Source organism: Equus caballus, chromosome 4, assembly GCF_041296265.1.
Source record: "Equus caballus isolate H_3958 breed thoroughbred chromosome 4, TB-T2T, whole genome shotgun sequence".
In the NCBI taxonomy this organism is placed as follows: Eukaryota; Metazoa; Chordata; class Mammalia; order Perissodactyla; family Equidae; genus Equus; species Equus caballus.
Genome location: NC_091687.1, coordinates 21,831,882 through 21,838,046, shown reverse-complemented (window position 1 = coordinate 21,838,046; position 6,165 = coordinate 21,831,882). Strand labels below are relative to the sequence as shown.

Sequence of the window (6,165 nt, the reverse complement as noted above, 5' to 3'; positions counted from 1 at the left end):
TAAGTGTCATTGTTACCAGTCACAAAGTGTGTGCCAATAGTCAATCCATTTAGCAAATGCTTATTGAAGACCAGGCACTAGATATACAGAGAAGGAGAAAAAGAAATTTAAAACAAATGGTTTAGGGGGTAAAAAATTAGTGCCAACTTGGCTTAGGGCACACATTTTCCAATTGTAGGAGATTTTGAATAACTTATAAACTAGGGATAAAGAGCATCCTGGGTTACAGGGAAATTCCTCTATGACGATACAGAGCAGGGTCTCCATGGCAGTCACTCCCGCAGCTCTGTGGTTCCCAGGTTTTGTCTCCGCTCTACACCCTGAAGACTGAATGCCTGGCCCCTTGGGCTGGGCGGAGCTGTGGGACAGTTCTGGCCAGAGGATTGTGAACACAGGCAAAATGTGTTTTCACCAAGCTATGGAATTCAATAACTGGTATAAGACCCTGAATATTTCTCCTCACCCTGCAGAGCTTGTGTCCCAGAGTGGTGAGGGACAGAGCCTCCTACAGGATGAACACGTAGAAAGAGTGAACAATGACTTTTGCTATGTTAATCAGCTGAGAGGTGGGAGTTGTTTGTTACCGTAGCAAACCTGCACCTGGTCTATCCTGATTGATAACACCTGGCAGCTTCTCGAATGTGGAATTATTGCTAGTTTCATTATCATGCTCCTCTCTTTTTGAAACTCATTTTGCTTGTAATCATGGGCCTTCTCCACAAGTTTGAGATTCCATGAGGGCATGGATCATAGCACAGTATTTTGCTACTGTGTTCCTAATCATATATTACATGATGCTTAACATATATAAGCATGAAATATACATTTGTGAATTAATGAATGATTGTATAATATAGTGTTGCACATCTTCTTTAAGGAATGAATTCACACAGCATACCATGAAATAACTCCTCAGATATCATTAGAAGGACAAAAATTTTGATATAAAACATATAAATAACATTTTATATAATTTTATAATTATGAATTACATATGCTTTTTATGTTACCAGACTTTCCAAGAATAAAACACAAGACGAGTTATTACTTTGGATATGGCACAGAAGAGGCAGCAAATATCCTCTGTGAGGAAGTGTTGCATTCCGCTGGTCCAGAGGCCCTGTTCTTACTGAAATACTATCTGGAACATCAAAACAATTGTCTAAATGCTCATATACACAACCACAACATTACATAGTATTTTTCATTATTTATTCCCACATCCCCATCATACCTTCCCTCCAATCAAACCTCAGTTTACCGAACTAAATATAAACAGCATCGTTCCTGATCCACATGTGAAAGGCTGACTGCTGCAGAGCTGTCCGCTGCACGGCGGTGGGATGTTTGGAATACTAAGCACGTCAGCGACAGCAGAGCAGCACTGAGGTCTTGGCTGTGCAGAGGCTTTTTCCCCTGATATTCTGGGAGACAGGTAGTGCATGTACCCAGCTGCAGGTGGGTAGAGTGAAGGCATAATGACATCAATTTGAAAGCTTTCATTACTGAGACAGCACCAAGACATTTTCAGGGTCATGTTATCTCTGCATTAAAAATCTATCCTCATTCTATTATTTGGGCCAAAGTATGGCAACTTGCCAAAATTTGGGCCTGTGGCATGGGCTTTGTGAAGAAACAGAAGAGCAGGATTGATCACCTAATGGAAACTCGGGCTCGACTCCACGATCCTGCTTGCCAGTTTGTCAATTACCTTTCATGTTGAGCCGCTTCTTGTGGAATAGGTAACACTGTGCCTCTTCAGAGAGGCAAAAAGAGAGACCATGCGCTCTAAAACTAGACTTGTATCAGGTACACATGTGTTGAGCAGCATGAGTTTGGCTACAGTGTACTCTTTTTCCTACAAAGCAAAATAAATTGCTCTAGATCTAGTTTAGAAAAGTTAACATTTCTTTTAGTGTTTTTGTTTTGTTTTGTTTTAATATCTGTAGCTAATATGCCTTATGGGAATTTATTTTTTTAATTATGTAAGAGGTTATTTCAAAAATAGTTTTTACAAGGATAAAATTATTCTGATTTTGACCAAGGAATGTTTGGCTATTTTGATCATAAACTAAGAAACATCGTAGACATATTTTTTCAAGTAATGATTGGACCAGATACTCTTCATTTTCTCTGTACAGTTTTTATGTATGTTCAACCATAAAATATTTAAATTTAGTTGTATTTTACTAGAATAGTAAAAAAAAGTTAAAAAGACTAGTTACAAATTATTGTCCAATTTCTGGATGTTTGTGGTGATTCAAAATTTACCTAGAGTCTTTAGCAGAAGCTAAAGGAATCGTACGGAATGATCTGAGATATTCTAGAAAATATGAAAATCAAGCTTCTATTAGGGTAATATTTTTATTGGGAAAAGGCTCTACATTATTTATTCATTCCCCAAATATTTGCGCATCCTTTCTGTACCTATCATTTTGCTGGCCTGGAAGGGAAGCAAAGATGATCGTATATGACCCTTGCTTATTATAAACTTAGGATACATAGGAAAATTATACTTTCTTAGTACCATAATATTTGGTGACAAAAATGTGTAGCATAAAAAACAGGATGTAAGAAATAGGAACACTGAAGCATCTATCTGACAGACCTGGAACAGGTCTGCTCAACTGTCTGCTGCTCAGATGCTAGAGAAAGTGTCCCTGGGCTTTCTGTATGTCCAATTGTGGCAGCCAAGATTGAATAAGGGAATAAATATAGCAGAAAAACATGGCAACACAGGGAAAAACATGAGAACTTTTGCAATTCAGAAATAACCTTGTAAACATGAAGAGCCTATTTTACTCAAAAAAGAATCTAAAATCTGAGTTGAAACAACAAAAAAAAAGAAATAGAGCTAAAAATAATTACTATGACTTATTTAATCACAAATTTACTGGTAATCATGCTATACTTTTTCAGGGTTAACTAATGGAATTCACGAAGAGAATCATCTTCATTCATTTAGCTTAACACGATCATATCATAATAAATGAGAGGCAACCCACAAGCTTTAAAACCTATTTCTCCACAGTGCTTAAACAGAGCCTCATCTCGCTGGGGAAGGATCATTGCATGGACCTATGTAAGTAAGATATCTAACTTGATTTTACAAACATCCACACATGAGCTTTAATTTATATTCTGTCTTCCTCTCTCTCTCCCGTTTCCAGCACGTACTCAAATTATATGGCTTAATTGCAACCACCTGAGAGACAGCCTTAGCTGGCATGCTGAAATGAGGCATGGAATCTACCACTGCGGGCTTTTAAATTTTCTATGATATTTTACAAATGTGAGGCAGATTGCTTCCTCAATAGCGTATTTACACTAATATATATTAAAATATGTTTTTTCATAATACACTAGTAATGTTTAACATTCTAAATGGATCTTGGGAAGCCATAATATCTCACTGTAGTGATTTATCTATTTTTTTACAAATTTTATTTCAATGCATTTTCTAAATGGTAGTACTGAGAACATTTGTTAAAATCCCAGACTTATTATAAGAACATGTGTAACCTTTTAGTACTAAGCTTATGCTTCCAAATCATTTACATGTTGTCCAGTATCCAGGAAAAGACCAATTACTATGTTTTATTGTTGAAATAAATTTATCTTACATCTTTGATAATGATTGTATTTTGAGAAGACAATTTGTATTTGCAATCTCAGCTCTTAAGAAAAACACATCACATAATCACATAATACAAATTTTAAGATAACACAAAGTGTATACAAGGAAGTGTTCAGAATCCTAAGAATCAAATGAGTATTTGGATGTAACAGTTAAGATTGTTTTAAAACTTGGGGCTAGCCCTGTGGCCAAGTGGTTAAGTTCACGCGCACCACTGCAGGCGGACCAGTGTTTCGTTGGTTCAAGTCCTGGGTGCGGACATCACACTGCTCATCAAACCAAGCTGAGGCAGCATCCCACGTGCCACAACTAGAAGGACCCACAACGAAGAATATACAACTATGTACGGGGGAGCTTTGGGGAGAAAAAGGAAAAAATTAAAAAAGATTGTTTTAAAACAAAAGCAATTATAACTTTCCAAGCCAGGTATATACTGTGCTGTCCTGTTTCTAAAATATATAGATTTTTATTTTTTAGATTATAAAGAGAAGGTAAAGCTTAGATTACTTGCTCAGATTTGTTTCTTTTCTTGGGTAGAATTTACAGTGCTTGAAAGGATCAATAGCCCTTGCAAGAAAAATCCTCTAATTATCCAGAGAACAGGAGCAGAAAGACACAATAAATAAGCTCCATTGGAGGCTCAACCTGGCTCTCCTACAAGGACCTCAGCCGGGGCTCCTCTTTGGCAAAATTATTCAGCAGCCATGTCCTGTGTTTGGTGCCCATGAACTTCCAGGTGAGTTGGGCTTTTGCCTGCCTCTGGCACTGCTTGCTCTCACATCACTCCACACAGACCCAACTCTCAGAAGGGAGACTCTCCCAAGCAGCACTTGACACTCCAGATATCATTTTCTTAGTCTGTACTCTGTTCCGCTGCCCAATTTCCTGCCTGTGCGACAATAGCTTGGAAAACTTCTGACAGAGTGCCTATCTACTGACTCATGAATGGTTGAAGTCATCTCTTCTTGAGGGGTTTGCCTTTGGCAGATAAATCCTACAGCTCTATAAAGCCCTAGGAGATAAATAACAAATTTTTTTCAGGAAGCTTCAAAAAGGAAATACTTGAAAGAAATTTTGTAAACCAAACTGGACCTCATCTGAATATTGGAGAGGGACAGTGCATGGGTGCCACTATGCTCCTTGCAGGGGAAGCCACATTTTCTTTTTTTTAACTGCCAGATAATGCCTTTATTAGATAGGATGTTCCTGTGACATCCTGTACTTCCTTTTATTTTAGTAATTTGATAGGTATGCAGACAGATTTAAAATCTGTTCTCTCATCAGGATTCATGTAGGTTTTGGAAACTAAATTACATTAAATAGAGTTAAACTACTTCTTTCACTGCAGGAATTTTTAGAGGATTCAAGAGAGTAAAGCACCGTGCAAAAGAAACATATCGTGAGGCAGTTTCCGAAAGTCCGTTTACTGTAACTCATTTGTGCCTGTGTATGCATGTGTGTGAGCATGTATGCCAGCTATTACTATCGCTCGGAAATAATTTTCTCTGAAACAGGAAACAGTGGGCCAAGATCTAGGTAGATATAGAGAGATTTTTGAAAATTATTTTCCATCTTCACGTTTACTTTTTATGATCTGTGCTGTCTTTCCTAACTTACTGATGATGAAGGTATTAGAAAACACACAGCTGCAAACAATATCCCTGCTACTAGCACCTCAGGAGGGTCCTGTTCTGAATGAGGATTTTCCAGTGAGCCTTGGGTGGAAATAAGTAGCACAGAAAACCAAGGGTTTACAAAAGAATCATACAGGAGTCTTGAGAACAAACATCTCTGAATTGGGGTGACATTCATGTTTGTAGACACAAATCTGCTGCCTTTCTCAATAATGGTGTCTCTGTTTATTACAGAACCTGGATTGTTATGGAAATGGATTTGGGGTAGGATGGGAAGGATGAGGTAATGTTGATATGGATTTGGTCGCATGAATGTTCACTTTTTTAGACTGAGGCTGCAACGGCAAAATTGACAATCAGTTTACTGATATGGGAGGTATAAACAAAAGAACTGCCTAAGATCCTGTGCACCAGACCCCCCTCTGTCTTCACTTCTCAATTTGGATCCCCAGGGAGATCATGATTAGAAAATCAAGCATTACTGTCTTGAGAGAAGATTGAATTGCAGGAAATGCAAAACAGTGTGAGAGATTTTATTTGGCATAGAGGACAGTTTTGCATTTCTCAAGTCATGGCACAGGAATATCACCAGTATGACTCAGCTACATTCTTTTAATCTCAGCTTGTCTTGTGCTGCGGAGTTATTATGTAAATTAAGAACAAGTATTACAATCCGTTGATGCAAAGGCATTCTATGGGAACAGGCTGAAAGGGCTAATGAACATCTTGAAATGTCGAGATGAGGATATCTTTGAACTTCAAAAAAATCAATTAAATTTGACTGTTATATTCGGTTGCAGACAGGAAAAACCTTTAGATACAGTAATCAAAAATAATATCTACTTAACATTTAAATATGTACTGAGTTTGATTGGAGACAATTGGATGTCCTCT

General features: G+C 37.7%; 1 non-coding gene across 1 annotated transcript; it reads left to right on the top strand.

The window, feature by feature from the left end:
* Positions 1-2,589: 2,589 nt before the first annotated feature.
* Positions 2,590-2,716, top strand: LOC111773348 (small nucleolar RNA SNORA31). Its single transcript, XR_002807730.1, has one exon. It is a non-coding gene; the product is annotated as a small nucleolar RNA SNORA31 (small nucleolar RNA).
* Positions 2,717-6,165: the final 3,449 nt, after the last annotated feature.